Here is a 19,055-nt window from a genome sequence, read left to right as displayed (position 1 = left end):
AACCATTTCTCCTCGCTTAACATCACAACTTTCACCAATTTCCAAATTCCTTAAAATGTTGATCCAAGACAATCGAATGTCCCGCTTTCACTCATACAACATTGCTTTAAACCCAGACTATCTACCACCATTCTACACGCTTCACACAACACATCCCAGATGGCCTCGACTTACCAGAGTCCCCCTCCTGCACAGTATTAGTTGCAATAGACGTCATCAAAGCATCCATTACCGTCCCACGACACTTCCTCTCACAAAAGATTCTTGACATTACCTGCCACAACATTGAAAAAAAAAGATGGCTGACCAACTTCATACCTGGTGGCTAAACCAGAGCTATTCACAGAGGCATCACCTCCAAAATTCTGAAGTTCTCAATGCAAGTTCTAAGGGAGCAGTTCTCGCTCTAACCTTCTTCAGTTTCTCCCTATATGACCTCCCGTAATCTCCCCAAGACTACATTGTGAAAGTCTCCTCCTTTGCATAATGACCTCAAGGTTAGATCATAACAACCTGACATTATCCAAACGACAACGAGGATACAACACCACATCACACAATCCAACAATAACAACAACCATGCAACAACACGTCACACAATTAGAAATCTGGCTCACTCAAAATAAATTTCTGTGTCGCTAGAGAAACACATTGTCACCCCCTTATCCCCTGACAGACATGAGTCCAAACAGCACCTTCCCGTCACCTTGAATGGCCAACCACTCCCACTCGACAGAACTCCAAACACACTGGGCCTCACAACCGACACACACACACACACACACACACACACACACACACACACACACACACACACATGACATTTGCTCCCCACGCCACAAATATCAACACAGAGGCCATGGACAAACTACTTTCCTCAGACCACTAACGAGTTCGAGATTTGAACAAGAAAAAGAATCTTTTAGTATCCTCTGCAAACAATTCATCCACTCCATGCTAAGCTACGCCTCACCTGCGCCTGATCTTCCAACCTCTCAAAAGCAAATATTACAAAGTTGCAAACCACACAAAACAGAATAGTCACTCCAATCCCCGGGAGTCTGATAAACAAAAACGTTAAACACCAGCACAATGAAACAAAGGAAAACAAATCCAAAACAATCGCCCCTTAAAATGCTCGACACTCCGTTCTTTGAAACAGAACCAATCCCTTGCAATTCAAACCAAGTAGAAACAAAAGACTAGACCCAACCTCACACTCCAGCAATCTATACTTACAGATCCCCTCTCACCCAGCGACCACGACACTGACAGAATGTATGCACACTATCATAGTTTGACAAGCACTGAGCAAACACCCTCCCAACCCAATCTTAAAGCCCATTCTACCAAGCATACTTTTCTCACCAGACGCCAAATAGACTTTAAAGTCTGTCAGTCGCCATCCTACCGATCAGTCTTCTCTCCACCAGACACAAGCCTTTCTGAAATTAAATTCCCCAGGCTTGTACGAGTCATGCTTTCTCGCCTGCGTTTTGGACACCACCCCCTCTCTTTCCAATATTACGAACGATGATTCAACATACCACAAGTCCTTTCAGTCCTAAATGCAACTTCTACGCTAATAGAACTAGATAGTCATTCTTCAGTTGTCCTGTGATCACCCTACAAAAATACACACAGATCATCACACTTATTGACCCATGATCCAGCCCGGTGAACGTGGCAGACTTCCTGAGAGCTGCAGGAGCTCTAATGAAGGGGAACCTTGGGTAGATATATATATATATATATATATATATATATATATATATATATATATATATATATATATATATATATATATATATATATATATATATATATATATATATATATATAAAGAGACAGAGATTATATAATATTATACCATACTATATTATACTTTATCTTATTACAATACTTATTTGCATTCATCATTTGTTTGCACTTTGCTCCTGCCTTCTTGTACATCTTGTTCATTATATTGTTCTGCTCATCTGTATCTCGGTGTAGCCTGCATATGGCCAGAGAGATGGACAGCACTGTTTACCTGTTCGACCCGCTATGGCTTAAGGTGTCGCCTGCAACAGTGATTAATGTGAGGTCGAGGCAGCCAGCCACCTCCAAGAGATTTTTTTTTTTCACTCTTCGTTTTGAAACTTAAATAGAGGTTTTCTCGTACAGCCATTAACACCACCAACTGTCCACCATCACCTTCGTCATGGTGGTAGCCACTGCCCTCATTTCCACCATCGCCACCACCACTGTCATCTCCACCATCGCCACCACCACTGTCATCTCCACCATCGCCACCACCACTGTCATCTCCACCATCGCCACCACCACTGTCATCTCCACCATCGCCACAACCACTGTCATCTCCACCATCGCCACCACCACTGTCATCTCCACCATCGCCACAACCACTGTCATCTCCACCATCGCCACCACAGGAACCACCACCTCGACCCGGCATCAATACCATCGACATCCACACCACAGCCACCAGCTCCACCACTGCCACCATGTCCACCACCGCCAACAGTGATACAATCTCTACCATTACAACTACCACTACCACCACATCCATCACTATCACCACCACATCCATCACTATCACCACCACATCCACCACTATCACCACCACATCCACTCCACCACCTTCTAACCTCTTGACCTTGTATGTATTCACTTATACACACACACACACACACACACACACACACACACACACACACACACACACACACACACACACATCAGCTTAAGCCAAATACCCATTCGTCAACAAGCCCCGAGGGGAGGATGAACACCTGGGTTAGGTGTGGGCTGAATGCCTCACCCAGGTGAGAGCTTTTGAGCTTCATTCTTCAGATGTTTCGCCTTGCTCGGAAGCTTTCTTCAAAGTGGTTGAGTGAGACAGGTAAAAGACTTGATGTCCGCAGGATATTCATCGCCTCGCTGGACGTCACACAGCGTTCAACTTTTGCCAGCCCCCCTCCCAGAACACGGGCCCATCCCCCTACATTCCTTCATGACCATGTTCGCAGTTATTGAGGCCTAACGTAAGAGACCATCCCGGTTATTGGTTACTTCCATGCATATGTGGGCTGCTTCCAAGGCTTTTCTGACATGTTTGCTCAATCCATTATTGATTTTTTTTCGGCTCCTTACTACTTTGGCAAGGTGCACATATTTGCCTGTGTGGTCAAAAAGCGAATTTGCTGTCTTACGATGATGTATATCAACTTACGTTCACTAACTATAGCCCAAAAATTAGCCCTTATATATATATATATATATATATATATATATATATATATATATATATATATATATATATATATATATATATATATATATATGTATATATATATATATATATATCTTCTTTCTTTTCTTTCAAACTATTCGCCATTTCCCGCGTTAGCGAGGTAGCGTGAAGAACAGAGGACTGGGCCTTGGAGGGAATATCCTCACCTGGCCCCCTTCTCTGTTCCTTGTTTTGGAAAATTAAAAAAAAAAACGAGAGGGGAAGATTTCCAGCCCCCCGCTCCCTCCCCTTTTAGTCGCCTTCTACGACACGCAGGGAATACGTGGGAAGTATTCTTTCTCCCCTATCCCCAGGGATAATATATATATATATATATATATATATATATATATATATATATATATATATATATATATATATATATATATATATATATATATATATATATATATATATATATATATATATATATATATATATATATATATATATATATATATATATATATATATATATATATATATACATACATATATATATGTATATATATATATATATATATATATATATATATATATATATATATATATATATATATATATATATATATATATATATGTATATATATATAAATGTGTGTGTGTGTGTGTGTGTGTGTGTGTGTGTGTGTGTGTGTGTGTGTGTGTGTGTGTATGTGCTTATATTTCTCTGAAGCTCTATTCGTCTGTTCATAATTCTTTGATTCTTGAAGGGCAAGAAAAAGAACTCTTTCGTAAGTTTGTATAACATCAATAAATGTTTTGATTTTACATGTTTAATCAACATATTTAATCATAGAAATATATTTACTTACATGACTCTCATCTCAGCACTGACAACAGAAACATATCCAATGACCATATTTCATATATTGTAAAGTATCCGAATAAACACACCATCTAAAATTTTGGCTGCGGGATCAAAAAGTATTTATACAACGAAGACTTGGATGGCCACTATTATCGTGTTAAGGAAAATCATATATATATATACCCAGCCTCGAGGTATATTTCTTCTTATTCTTCACAGGATTATCATTATCATCATTTGTATTATACATATATATACCTTCGGTTGTAAGCGTACGACGATCCTGGAACAACTGAAGGATAATGTGGAGTGTGGCTACAGGATGGTGTAAACATAAGGAGGTACGAAGAGCTGCCTTGGCATTTAGGTATCATTCTCACGTAATAAATCATTCCTAAAATGCAAATCAGAATATGGTTTTCACGCAGGATTATTTCTTGTTTAGTTATATTCATTTTACAGTATCATATGCCAATGATTATATATATATATATATATATATATATATATATATATATATATATATATATATATATATATATATATATATATATATATATATATATATATATATATATATATATATATATATATATATATATATATATATAACCACCACCATACTCATTTTGATATATGGATCAGAGACGTAGATACTCATAACCCAGAGAAGTTCACAGATCCAGACTGCCAGCAATGAGACGAACAGACTAACGAGAGAGGTTGTGAAAATTCATAAGGTGTGAAACACCAGGACAGGAGAGAATTTGAACGTTACATCTGCATCAGAAATAAGTGAATGAGACAAATCAAGGTTGTGTGGCTATGAACAGCCAATGGAAGGCACGGGATATGCCAAGAAGTGCTGGAACTAGACCCTTGAATGGAATCCTCCAGCAGAACGTGCCAGAAGAGATGGCTTGAGGCCATCAAGAGCTGACTGGAAGAAGTTAAGGAAAACGGAGTTGATGAGGATAGGAACGAGGAGAGGAGATTGGTTTGGACTTACTGATTGCTGAATACTTGCTACTTACAATCCGGACGTACTTAGTAACGAGCGAACGATGGTAATTGCGTTCTCCTTGTCCAAGCTTGTTATGCCTCACTGTCTGGAAGTATGCCTGGCTCTACAAAACCTGGGTACGCCCATCCCAGCTTGGTATGCCATATCCCAACTTGAATATGCCCATCCCAAGTGGATATGTGTTGGCATCTGGGTAGATTTCAGTCCCATGTTGCATTTCTCACTCCCACTGGGCCAGCTTTTTGCTCCAGCTGAGTGTGTTGTGATCTACATGGGTTCGAAGCCTGGCTGAGTAAGTTCTGTACCTAGCTGTAAATACCTTACATTAGCTGGTGGTGCCCAACTTTAGCTGGGTATGTCCCACTTCTCCTACGTATGCCCCTTTCAGATAAGAAAGGGGGGCGGGGAGCCCCCAAGCTGAGTATGCTCCCCAAACCAAGACTGGTCCGTCCCAAGCTGGGTATGCCCCGCCCCAATCAAGACTGGTCCGTCCCAAGCTGGGCAAGCCCCACAACGACTAAGAATGACCCCTCCCAAGCCGGGTATGCCCCGCCCTAACTAAGACTGGTCCGTCCCAAGCTGGGTATGCCCCGCCTCAGCTTGGGATACCCCACCCCAGTTTGGGATGCCCCGCCCCAGCTTGGGATGCCCCGCCCCCAGCAGGTCGCAACAGAGACGGACGGGGCAGCATCCAGCGGCAGTATTGGCTCGCCCTCCGAGCCGGGTGCAGCTAGCGAGCTACCCACGTGCGTGCGCCAGTCCCCGGGCCCGGACTCGTGTGTGTGTGTGTGTGTGTTTGTGTGTGTGTGTCTGTGCGCCCCGGACCTCTCGTGCCTGAGTACAGTTCGGCCTCACTCACCCATTCATCCAGTCGCCCGCCAGACACCCAGTCCTCTCTCATCCACACGGCCAGGCGACATCCAAGACACACTCATCTTTTAACAGTTACAAGATCCTACAAAAACCACTTACGAAGACATTCACTTCGGGATCAAGAACTGGTGGAGGTCCCTAAGTTCTTCTTCCAATAGCTTTTAACCTTACTAGTGTGGACTCTTTGGGATCTAAACTTTGAGCCTCGATAGAGAGAAAGAGAGAGAGAGAAAGAGAGAGAGAAAGAGAGAGAGAGAAAGGGGGGTATAGAGGGTGTGAGCCAAGCGATGCTGTAAAGAACACATAAGATTTAAACACTTTCGCTACATAGTATAGTGTACTCAGAGTGACTCGCATCCATATTACAGCGAGGAAAATAAATTAAAAGTGTTAACACTCTTCTTATAGTGTAGCTAAGTGATACATAAGTAAAGTAATATATATATATATATATATGAATGTTTTTTTTATAAAGTATAAGATGATCTGTGAATAGAAATTAATATATACTATGTATAAGGCCTTCACAGAGTAGTAAAAGCATTATGAGATGTATGCAAGTATTTTTTTTTTAGCACACAGTGCTTTAAACTGTGGTTTATAAAAAAGGACGGTTGTCAGAATTAAATATCTGGACTTGTGGACCATTAAATGATTAACTACATCAATCCTGTTGATGACAATAAAAACATATGAGCAAAACCTTTCTATCTTGTATTGATGTGCTGGGAGACCAAACTAGTGAGATTTGAAAGCTCGAAAGCCTTTGGAAGATATATAAAAACAGGAGGCCTGTTAACAGACTAACAGACAGACGAGGAACCTGTTGATGAATACAATGTTCAGGTTAATGATATATCTTGTGGAAAGGTAGAGACGGAAACGCACCAAGAGACCACTACCCAGTGGAAAGGTAGAGACAGAAACCCACTAAGAGACCATCAACACAGGCACAGGAACCAGAACCACTGAGTAAGTGCAATGTTAACAACACGACTACAAGACTGAGGACCATCTGACGAGGCAGTCATTAAACGTACACACCTCGGTTGGTACTCGCGCCAGAAGTCATCTCTTGATGACAAGCCTCTCAGGAGTCATCACAGAGGAGGAAGATGACTTTGCTTGAGTCTTGGGGCAGAACTGTCGAAGAGATTTGACCTGTTTGCAGAAACAGACGCTGAACACCTTCTCTTTACCGTACACCCTCTGCTACATATGTGTGACCTAACTCAACCTCTCCGCTGCATATGTGTGACCTAACACAACCTCTCCGCTGCATATGTGTGGCCTAACACAACCTCTCTGCTACATATGTGTTGAGGTGGTCTGATGCGAGGTGGGGCATGTGTACCCAAGGGTAATGTGCCAACCAGTACCTTCCTGGTCACCTACACCTGAGTCATTTACACCTGAAGAAGCTACACCTGACCCACATACCCCTGAATAAGCCAGATCTGAGGTCACCTACAAGTACAGAAGACACACTTGGCGCCACCTACACCTAAGTGATCTACACCCGGAGCCACCTACTCCTTGAAGGAGCTACACTTGGCGCCACCTACAACTCGACGAAACTACACCTGGCGCCAACTACACCTGTAGGAACCACACCTGTCACAGCGGTAAGTATGTGAATTTCCCCCCAGCTATACCACTGAAACAAGAGGTAAATAAATCGTACATTATCCAATGTTTATTTTCCCCTGATTCACATGTAGAAATGAACCTCCTTTCCAGTAATTATTAGTTGAAATTAATCCCGTAGTCAGGTACAGTCATCCATTATCAACCCCTAACTCCTACTGGCAATAACACCCTAAACCAGCTATCCTACAAACCCTCAGAAAAACAAATGCTTCAGGAAAAAGTAAATCCTGGAACATCCTAACCTCATGATTCCTTCCTTTAAAACACCACGAAATCATTATCTAACTCCATTAATGTCTTTTATCATAAACACATTAATTTATATCCCTGCGAGAAAAAGAAAAGATACGTATAGCTGTATCATCATAGCTTATATACACGAAGCTGCTAATGATATATGGAAGGAAACTTATATAAGAAAATGAAAAGCCAGAAGATATATATTACTGTTGTGAGATTAGCCTGCCCTAAGAGGTGATGGGGTACTTCAAGGGTCAGTCCCCGGACCTCCCTCGAGGGTTAGCCCCTAGACCTCCCTTGAGGATCAGCCCCGGGCCCTCCCTTAAGGATCAGCTGAGGAACCTCCTTCAAAGGTCAGCCCCGGAACCTCGTGACGTATAATGATGACGTCAGCTACAACGTCACACCTGAGACGCCATATTGCACAGTTGGCTGTGAAATACGTCATTCCTTTCGCACTTGTGCGTAAATCGTTCTCATTAGACGTGATGCAACGCATCCTGCTCCCGAAAGCACAGAACAACGAACTATACGTTGCATATAAACCAATTCTGCTCATTTAAGTAATCAAAATCTTTTTAGTCTTTAGTTGTATTTACGATGAAGCAAAGCAAATTATGGAGAGCTTTCTTTGATTTATGAATGCGTGTCAGTGTGTGCCTCATAAGTAACAAGGTTTAATTTACATACACTTCCCGTCTCTAATATATTGTGGAAGGTCTCAGCCACAAAATACACTCCCTCATCTTCATGTGTCATTCCTGGACATATCAACACGCTGGACTGAGGCAATAACCGGGCTTCGGAAACACCTAATTAGAAGGATATGCAAATTAGGTTCAGCAGGCAATATGGTGAGACATTTTACCTTCCCTCTGACACTAAATATTTCTTCATTCATATACAGTTAGGATCTTAATTTGATACCTTGATATCTCTAAAAATGCTGGCATGTAGCCTAAAAAAAATTGGGAAACAATTGGGAGACAGGAAGAGAGAAAAAAAAAATGGATGCTTCCCAATTTTTTATCCCCTGTGTAGTCGTCCAGATGTTGTGCAATCATTCAATATATCTCCAGCACATTACCTCCACGTATCATGCTTCAAAGCAGCTGTGTCTTTTTGCCTCCCTCACTAATGGTTTTATGTTAAATAGTCCCTAATGACTTGCCACTCAACCCCAGCCACTGTTTACAAGACTTTAAGTAAATTTATAACCTCTCGTTCGCTTGTTGGTGATTTGGTCATCGCCTCTCGCCTAACTTCTTTAGCTCGAAGGAAAATCCTCTGCAGGTGGAAAGAGAAGTCAAAAAAATTTTGTTAAGAGATTTTTCTCCATCATCCTCATTAACCTGCCACTGTTGGAGCATGATAATACGAACTGCAGAGTGCTTTATGAGGGTAATTTATTGGACATCAATAAGAGGGCCGAGAGCACTGAACTTCTGCTGGGCTCTGAGTATAGCCCAAGTGGCTCCACAGTTTAAGATTCTTAGCCACAATGATCTGAGTCGTTTGCTGATCTGGGGCTGGCGCAGTGGTGCGTCCTGCGGCAGTCTGTAGCGGCGGCTGCGGCTGCGGCCAGCGGGCTTTGCCAGGTGAGAGAGAGAGAGAGAGAGAGAGAGAGAGAGAGAGAGAGAGAGAGAGAGAGAGAGAGAGAGAGAGAGAGAGAATAAAGAAGAAGAAAGGGCACCTACTTGTCTACCTATGAGCGTTTAAGACGATAGTTTCCCATGACGTAGGGACAGTGAACAGCGCTCTGAGAGAGAGGGGGAGAGAGAGAGAGAGAGAGAGAGAAAGAGAGAGAGAGAGAGAGAGAGAGAGAGAGAGAGAGAGAGAGAGAGAGAGAGAGAGAGAGAGAGAGAGAGAGAGAGAGAGAGAGAGAGAGAGAGAGAGAGAGAGAGAGAGAGAGAGAGAGAGAGAGAGAGTAGATAGTCTGTAGCTCATCCAACACACCCGAGGTATTGTATGATGAATATTGCTTCACGTTGTCAAAACCTCTGCACCACGACAATATACTGGTCCCTCTTTATCACTATTTCTTCATTATCCTTAATACTGGGACTTCCTAATTATCATTCGTATCCCACTATGAAAGTAACGATAAGATAAATAACTACATGGGCTGCAAGATGATACTCACTTAATGCACTTTAGTGCCACTTACACCGGCAATAAGTATATAAGTACTAACTTTTTGATGACCGTAAAACTTGATGCGAAGCAGGGCTGTCCTCAGGCAGTGTATCCTGCTGAGGCAGATCTAAGGCTGAGGGCAACCCACTGAGAAAAGACTGATCGCATGGGAACCACAGTCGGGGGACAGGAAAACCACTGCGAAAATGTCTGGGGACAAGTGGGTACCACTGAGAACAAATCTGGGGACAGAAGACAGAGGAATCACTGGTGACAGGGGAACGACTGGGACATGTCTGGGGACAGGGGAAGGCCTGGGACATGTTTTGGGGACAGAGGAACCACTGAGAAACGTCTAGGCATAAGGAAACCACTTGGAAACGTCTGGGAGGGAGACGAGAAAGAGAAAAGACAACTGCGAAAGACATGATCTCCATTACACTGTGAAGAAGAGTCTCTCTCTCTACCCCTTATCACCTTAACACAAATATATATATACATATATATATATATATATATATATATATATATATATATATATATATATATATATATATATATATATATATATATATATATATATATATATATATATATATATGTAAGATAATTTGCTACAACGATGACAATATCTTGGTATATTTACGAGGGGCACGTCTACCTGACCCGGACAGACATTACCCCAGGGTTGGTGTCGGGGCTGGCGACCCAGCGCTGGGTGTAGAGACGAAAGAGATTTTAAACAGCTAACTATTGGTTACGGCCGATTTATGTGGAGCAGACTTCACGACACCCAGGAAAGATGGATTATTGCAGGGCGTGTGTGTGTGTGTGTGTGTGTGTGTGTGTGTGTGTGTGTACGTGTGTGTGCGTGCGTGTATTTTTTTCCCCATTCCTGAATGAATGGATTTTAGTCTTTTTATATTTGTGTTTCTGTGCGTATGTGTAATATATATATATATATATATATATATATATATATATATATATATATATATATATATATATATATATATATATATATATATATATATATATATATAGGTAGGTAGGTAGATACATATTTGTTCGTAGTTTCCCGCTTTAGCGAGATAGCGCCAGGAAAAGAAAAAATGCGACATCCGCTCACATCCATTCTCTAGCTGTCGTGTGTAATGCGCCGTTCCATGATTTGGCATGGTTGCTTCGTATACCATGATTCAGTCCAATGACAGCAAGTCGACCCCAGCACACCATATCGTTCCAATTCACTCTATTCCGTGCACGCCTTCCACCCTCCTGCATGTTCAGGTTCCAGTCCCTTAAAATCTTTATGACTTCGTCCTCACAACTTCACTCTGAACTTCTCACTGCGGGTGAGATGTCAGTTTCGACGAGCTTGTGCCGTCCTGAGTGGACGAAAAGAGTAGAAGGTTTCTCGATGACTTCTGCGTCTCTGCCGAAGCCCACCTTACTCTGTTCACACAAAACTGTATAACCTCCAGAAAATTAATCCTATGATGATAATGGTGATAGTGATAACAATAATATTGATAATGATGATAGTAATGATAATGATAATAATAATAATAGTAATGATGATAATAATAATGATGATAATAATAATAATAATAATAATAATAATAATAATAATAATAATAATAATAATAATAATAATAATAATAATGATAATAATAATAATAATGATAATAATAATAATGATAATCATAATAATAATGATAACAATTGTAATAATTATAATGATAATGATAATAATGATAATGATAATAATAATAATGATAATAATAATAATAATAATAATAATAATAATAATAATAATAATAATAATAATAATAATGATAATGATAATAGTGATAGTAATGATAATAAGGATAATAATAATTATAATGATAATGATAATAAGGATAATAATCATTATAATGATAATGATAATAATAATAATAATAATCATAACAATAATAATGATAATGATGACAATGATAATAACAACAATAATGATACTGATAATGATATAGATGATTGTAAGAAAGAGAAAAAAGAAGAGAGAAGAATCAAAATCAATGGTTTATGAAAATAGCAGGAATGGAAGATTGAAAATATACATAGAAAATGCACATACTGTAAACAGTGACATTTCATAATGATAGAAGGATGAATAAGACAGACTGACTACAGACACGACGGTAAATGTATATATAGTATGCTTCAAGAGGTCGATGTTCATGATGTTTAGCACGAAACTGTTTTTGTGATGCTGAAGCGCTCGATATGGTGGCGAACTGCTACTCGAGGACGAGGGATCTCTGGTGGCAGGAGATGACGGCGACGGAAATGGTGAAACAGATTCGTCCCGAGATATTGGATGAGGTACGTTTAGGGAGAATGAAAGGCTTGTTGATGTTCTTACGTTCAGGAGAAGGGAGGAGTGAATGTCTTGATATGACGGACAGTGTAGAGACGGTAGCTGGAGGATTCGATGATGGTGGTTGCGACGTGTTACTTCCAGATAAACTTGGTGGACTGTAGGGTCTGGAGGAGGCTAGGGCCTAATGAGGTAGCTGAGGTGCGAATACACTTGGAAATAAGGCTTGACGTGCATGACGACCTTCTTGATTTGGTTGAGGGTGAGGAAGCGGTGATGGCCCGTCTCTGGGGGCTGTTCTGGCGGGAGATACAAGATGGTCCGTCTCTGGGGGCAGTTCTGGAGGGAGATACAAGATGGTCCGTCTCTGGGGGCAGTTCTGGAGGGAGATACAAGATGGTCCGTCTCTGGGGGCAGTTCTGGAGGGAGATACAAGATGGTCCGTCTCTGGGGGCAGTTCTGGAGGGAGATACAAGATGGTCCGTCTCTGGGGGCAGTTCTGGAGGGAGATACAAGATGGTCCGTCTCTGGGGGCAGTTCTGGAGGGAGATACAAGATGGTCCGTCTCTGGGGGCAGTTCTGGAGGGAGATACAAGATGGTCCGTCTCTGGGGGCAGTTCTGGAGGGAGATGCGATCGGCAGAGCTTTCATCAACTCTGACGGTAATGGCTCAGTTGTCGACGTTTATCCTGCAGGAAGGTGCAGCCAACAGGGCGTCTGGTGATGATACAGTCGAGGGATGGACCGCGGTATGTCCAGCGATGTGGCTGTGGCACCTTGGAGGAATGTATAGTACGAGAAGAGGAATTAGAAAAGATAAAGGAATTACCAGATGGAAGTGACAGTATTGCCTCCTTCCTCCTCCCTGACGAAGGGTTAGTGTTGTGCTGTTGGAATATGCGACTATGAGCTCTAGATTGCTGTAATTCCCTATTCACATAGATCAGAAGGATGAGGACAACCCTTGCGGTGATATGTATCAAGGGAGATGATATGACCTCTGCAGGTCACACTCGAGAGTGATGAATAATGCCGAACTTTAATCATGAATGCTGGCGGTGATTTAAGTCAGACACGAGCCATTAAGTCTGGTGGTAGTTTCTGGAGTCTTACTGAGGCATCAAAGTTTGTCTGCCTTATGTAAGTCTGGCTCTCTATATATTACTCTAACCTTATAGGAATATAAGCGATATCTGAAGACCAGACTCATGTCTTGTGATCACCAAATATCGAATATTCTGGCGGAAAATATGGGTCATTTCTGCCTATGTCTCTCGGTCATCCAAGTATTGAATATTCTGGCGATATTTGAGGGTCAGTCCATTACTGGTGGTCACTAATATGACCCGGATGGAAAGACTGTTATAGATTTATGCATTATTGATTAAGCGTGGATAATACTACTTCCAGTTTATGTTATGAAGGTCCTGAGATTCTTTCATTGTTCAGAAATATGAAAGATTAAGTGTAGGATTAATCTTGGAACTGGAAAGTAATCAAGTTGCTGGAAGCAGATGATGTGGATGTTCATACATTATTACTCGATAAGTAGAGTTGAACTCTTCTGCAGAATGGTTCGATCCTTGAGCACGACGTTACGACCCTTAAGCTCGATGGTACTACCCTTGAGCACGACTTTACGACCCCTGGAGCATGATGTTGTGATCCATGAGCACGCACGATGTTACGACCCTTGATCACGACGGTACACGGGTATGTTGCTTAGGCCTTTGACCTGGAACTTAACGGTCATTCTCAAAGGAGAAAAGTTCCCAAGTGCACTTTCGTGTAATAATCACATCATCAGGGGAGACACAAGAGAGAAATAAAACAGAAATATAACAGAAATATAAGAGAAATATAAATATCACACGAAAGTGCACTTGGGAATTTTTCGTGTTTCATTTTCCCCGTGGACTCATAGGAATATATATATACATATATATGTGTGTATATATATATATATATATATATATATGTACATATATATATATATATATATATATATATATATATATATATATATATATATATATATATATATATATATATATAATATATATATATATATATATATATATATATATATATATATATATATATATATATATATATATATATATATATATATATATATATATATATATATATATATATATATATATCAAGGGAAGTTATGCCATATTCGTCCCCATCACAAGTCTGCCTTGCTAATCCGGCGCCCCACATTATATCCAGCCTCGAAAGCTACCCAAATTTGTGGATTATTATGTTACGCTCACAACGCCTGAGCCGATTATATGATAGGAAAAGAAATTTGCTTAGATATTAAGATATACGACAACCGGATATCTCCTTCTTCATTCCTTTACCCCCAGACAGAACCTTACCCCCGTAGAATACCTCACCTCCAGACAGAGCCTTACCCCCGTAGAGTACCTTACCCCCAGACAGAATGTTACTTCAAACGTTTCCCCCATACAGAACGTTACCCCTAAACAGAAAGTTACCCTCAAAGCAGAATGTTAACCCCAAACAAAACGTTACCCCTCTACAGACCCCAGCCTCGTACAGACCTTACCCCGTACAGAATCTTACCCAGGCACATTCCTTACTCCCATCCAGACCTTACCCCCGTACAGATCTTACCCCCATATATAGTTCTCATGGTAACACACCGTACGTTTAAGATATCCAGTCTCTACGATTAGGTCCGACCAGCCAACCCTTGTACAATCACTCCCCATACAGTTACCCTACGGACAGTCACCCACTTACAACCATCCTGTACATTCACCTTCACACAGTCTACATCGTCCACCCATGTACAGTCAACCCCTGTACAGCCCCAGTCCTTGTACCCTCACATGCAGGCTGCTCATCCAATCGACATCTTAAATGGCCAACAGGCAATGTCTCTGACACTTTCAAATATATACAATTAGACTGGAACTCTGAGAGACATGCTGGTTATACACCGCAAAGCACATGGGATTACTGGAGAGATAACAGGGTAACGGGATGTGGTAATAGGGAGATACTTATTTGTTACCTGTGGTAATGCAGGAGGGAATTTGCTGTGGCTCTTCGGTAATCGGAAGGTAATGGAGTGTGGGATGAGGTCATTGAGAGAACATCGGCTGTGGGTTGTGGAAACAGGTGATGATTCGGTGTGAGATGTGGTCATGCGGAGTTAACTGGTTTTGAGATTTGGCCATGGAGACTTAATTGATTGTAATGTGGCTATAAGCAATAACTGGTTGTAAGATGTGTTGGATGTACAATATGGTAGATGGTAAATACTTGGGTGTGATATGTGATGAAGAGGAGGTATCTAGGTGTGGGATGTGGTAACGGGATGCTAATTGGGTATGGGATGTGGTAATAGGGAGATAATTGGGTGTGGGGTGTAATAATAGGGAAATAATTGGGTGTGAGTTGTGGTAGTAGGGAAATAATTGGATGTGCAGTGTGATAATGGGAGAAGATAGATAAGTGAGGGGACTTGGAGGCAAGCTGAATAGGAATGAATGGACTACCAATTAATGGTAATGGGGACTTTAGTGAAGGATGAAAGAATTAAGAGAAAGAAAAACACGTGGGCGAATGAAGGAAGAAGAGACAAAGGGAGATAAATGAAGGAGTGTAGAAAGGAGAGGCAGATAGATCTAGAGACAGAGCAACTGGGAATAAGAGGAAGGCTCGAAAGAACAATAAACTGTAGAAAGGAAAAGGAAAAGAGTTGTGAAAAGGAGAGAGAGAGAGAGAGAGAGAGAGAGAGAGAGAGAGAGAGAGAGAGAGAGAGAGAGAGAGAGAGAGAGAGAGAGAGAGAGAGAGAGAGAGAGAGAGAGAGAGAGAGACCCTGGAAGGAAAGAGAAATTCGTTCGACTCTCATTAAGCCAAAGACTATGCCTCCAGCGTGACACTGGGAGTTCATGTCGAACTGATAGGCCAAGTCTCTCGTTGTCTCTCTTAGTGTTGTGGTGATATAGTGGTGGGGCTTGCCCCACTCAGCCCAAGAACTGAGTTAAGTTGATATCTTTTTATCGTTATGTGTGAGATAATGTTTGGTTATGACGTGGCTTTGGATGTAATGTGGTGTGTGTATGTGTGTGCGTGTGTGTGTGTGTGTGTGTGTGTGTGTGTGTGTGTGTGTGTGTGTGTGTAATTACCTATCAGTACTGTACAGGGAGGGAGTTCTACACTCGTGGGTCGCCCCCCATCTCCCGAACATTCTCTGATGTCTTACAACTTCGTAAATTTCTTTACGCTGTCTGCATCAACCCCATCTTCGCTCACTTCCATTCATCCACAGCGCTCATACTAAAGATATTACTCTCTCACATCTTTAACATTTCTAAAGTACACAATACAAGCAGTTGTATCCATTATTAATTAAAGATCTGACAGTCAAAAGATATCATTAACAATGATAAAATGATACACGTTGCTGTACTATCCTTAAATGTTTACTTGGAAGGATAATGAACAGTGTATATCATTCTGAGATTAATGATAACTCCTAAAGATAGAAGCAAGAAAGACTTACGAATCTAACTTAGAGGAAAATTAATTATGAAACACTCTTAATAAAGATGCTAATCGCTTTCTTCCTGGCATTGATTTTCGTTATCAAGCTCCGCTTTAACTCAATAAGATCAGCCACCACAACTAAATTATATATATATATATATATATATATATATATATATATATATATATATATATATATATATATATATATATATATATATATATATATATATGTACAGAGAGAGAGAGAGAGAGAGAGAGAGAGAGAGAGAGAGAGAGAGAGAGAGAGAACGTACCTAACTACGAGTATCTATAGAAAGATTTTGTCATGAGGCAGGCCTGGCGCGTAGCGCTCACCGTCAACAGAGAGAAGGAGTGGGAGGGGGGCATAAGTACCAGGTGATATATTTAGAAAAAAAAACGAGAAATATTGGTATGACTCAAATGAGTATAATGCATAAGAAGCATCGTTGCTCGGAGCCTGAGGTTCATATGATTCGAACCGAGGACCAAAAAAAAAATCGCCAGGAGATTGGCATGTCGACACAGGAGATCTCCGGTCATCCCTCCAAGCACAGACAGGGTCAGGCTAGCCCTGACCTCCACCCACTTGAACAACAAACAGAAGAAAAGACAAGAAAGATAGATTTACGAAAGTAATCGACAAAGGAAAACGAAATCTGAAAATATTTCCACGAAACGAAATCGTTAGGGTAGTCTTTGATATTGTTTTTTCTCTTATTCCTTTAAGAGGAGCCAAGGTCTTGGTACTATTTTTGTGATGCAGTTAGAGATATCTCGAAAGAGTGGAGATGAGACATGAGGGAGAGACAAGAAGAGGAGTAAGAGACAGGATGAAGTGCGAGACAATCATAGCAATTTCTTTTACATTTTGTTTATATGGGATGGTATGTCTTCCTTTCTTTTCTCCTTCGTGATTCAATTTTTACTTAAGTTTATAGATAAGATCGAAACGTGGTCGATAATTCCAATTCTTTTGTTCAAATATTTCAAAAAAAGAGTCGAGATGATTGAATCTTTTGGTTATGGAGCAGAAGCTATGAGGAACGTGTGTTCAAAGGTTCGTTTCTTGAGAAAACGAGTCTTGAAAGGTTCGTTTCTTAAGGGAACGAGTCTTGATAGGTTCGTTTCTCGAAGGTAAGTAGATAGGTAGGTAGATAGACGGTAATGGGTCATCCATTCGACCTAGTTTTTGAGATCCTAATGTTACCTTCGACAGCGTCGATGGTCACCGCTCGAAGCTTCGTAGTCAGTCACTGCTGCTGAGGCAGCAACGTCACTTTTCACTGCCGTTGCTTCACCACCAATCACTGCTGTGTCGCATCCCCTTATTGTTGCTGTTTCCTCACCTATCACTGATGCCGTTTCGCCACCGATCACTGCTGCTTCTGCTGCTGTTGCTTTGCCACTGTTCACTGCTTCAGACTAACGAATTGAAAATCATGACTAAACCAGTGAAAAATATTGCCACTTTCTTTTGCTCAGTACAGACAACACAAAGTCTTTCCTGATACTATCTAACATGAGGAATATATTGATATATCTTTTTTTTACCCTCCGTCAAATTTCATTTTGGGATTCTATTGTCCAAAATCAAGAATTTAATTAAACTAGCGATGAGTCCGCCTCATCCTGAATTTCGGAGATTTAATTTATCTTTGTAATTGGGTTGGGTTAAAGGTGTGTTGTGGGTGCTACACACCTTTGAAGTTAATCTTTGATGCAGTTCAGCCCCGCCACGAGCCACGTAGGTTGGGTCTGGTTAGTGCTTAACAAGATTGCATTGAGGGGGAAGGGAGGGATAATCTGGAGTAAGGTGGTTAAGTATGAACGAGATGCCATAATACGTTAACTGATACTTGTCACAGATTCTTAACGTAGGATATGAGGCAGGCGTTTAGAACCATGTCCCAAATTACGTTGGAGACGGTGCCGGGAAATCACTCCTGCAATATCTCACAGCCAAGCACGAATTATCTACTTTATATATCATGATCACAACCTTGATTTAGAATTACCAACATACCATTATGAAATTTCTGACGATTGGAAATCACCACGGACGAGATAGCTCCCCCCCCTCCCTGGGGCCCACCATCGCTCATTCCCTT

At 41.0% G+C, this 19,055-nt stretch overlaps 1 protein-coding gene across 2 annotated transcripts in view; it reads left to right on the top strand.

The window, feature by feature from the left end:
* The first annotated feature begins 5,842 nt into the window (after nucleotides 1-5,842).
* Nucleotides 5,843-19,055, top strand: part of LOC139759784 (uncharacterized) — a 206,895-nt gene continuing 193,682 nt past the window's right edge. For both annotated transcript variants that reach the window (XM_071682240.1, XM_071682238.1), the window contains exon 1: nucleotides 5,843-7,627. The gene's annotated coding sequence lies outside the window, so the exon portion shown is untranslated. The remainder of the gene's footprint in view (nucleotides 7,628-19,055) is intronic.

This window comes from Panulirus ornatus, chromosome 34 (genome assembly GCF_036320965.1).
Source record: "Panulirus ornatus isolate Po-2019 chromosome 34, ASM3632096v1, whole genome shotgun sequence".
Lineage (NCBI taxonomy): Eukaryota > Metazoa > Arthropoda > Malacostraca > Decapoda > Palinuridae > Panulirus > Panulirus ornatus.
The sequence above is the reverse complement of the archived record's forward strand: the minus strand, read 5'-3'. Positions and strand labels throughout refer to the sequence as shown.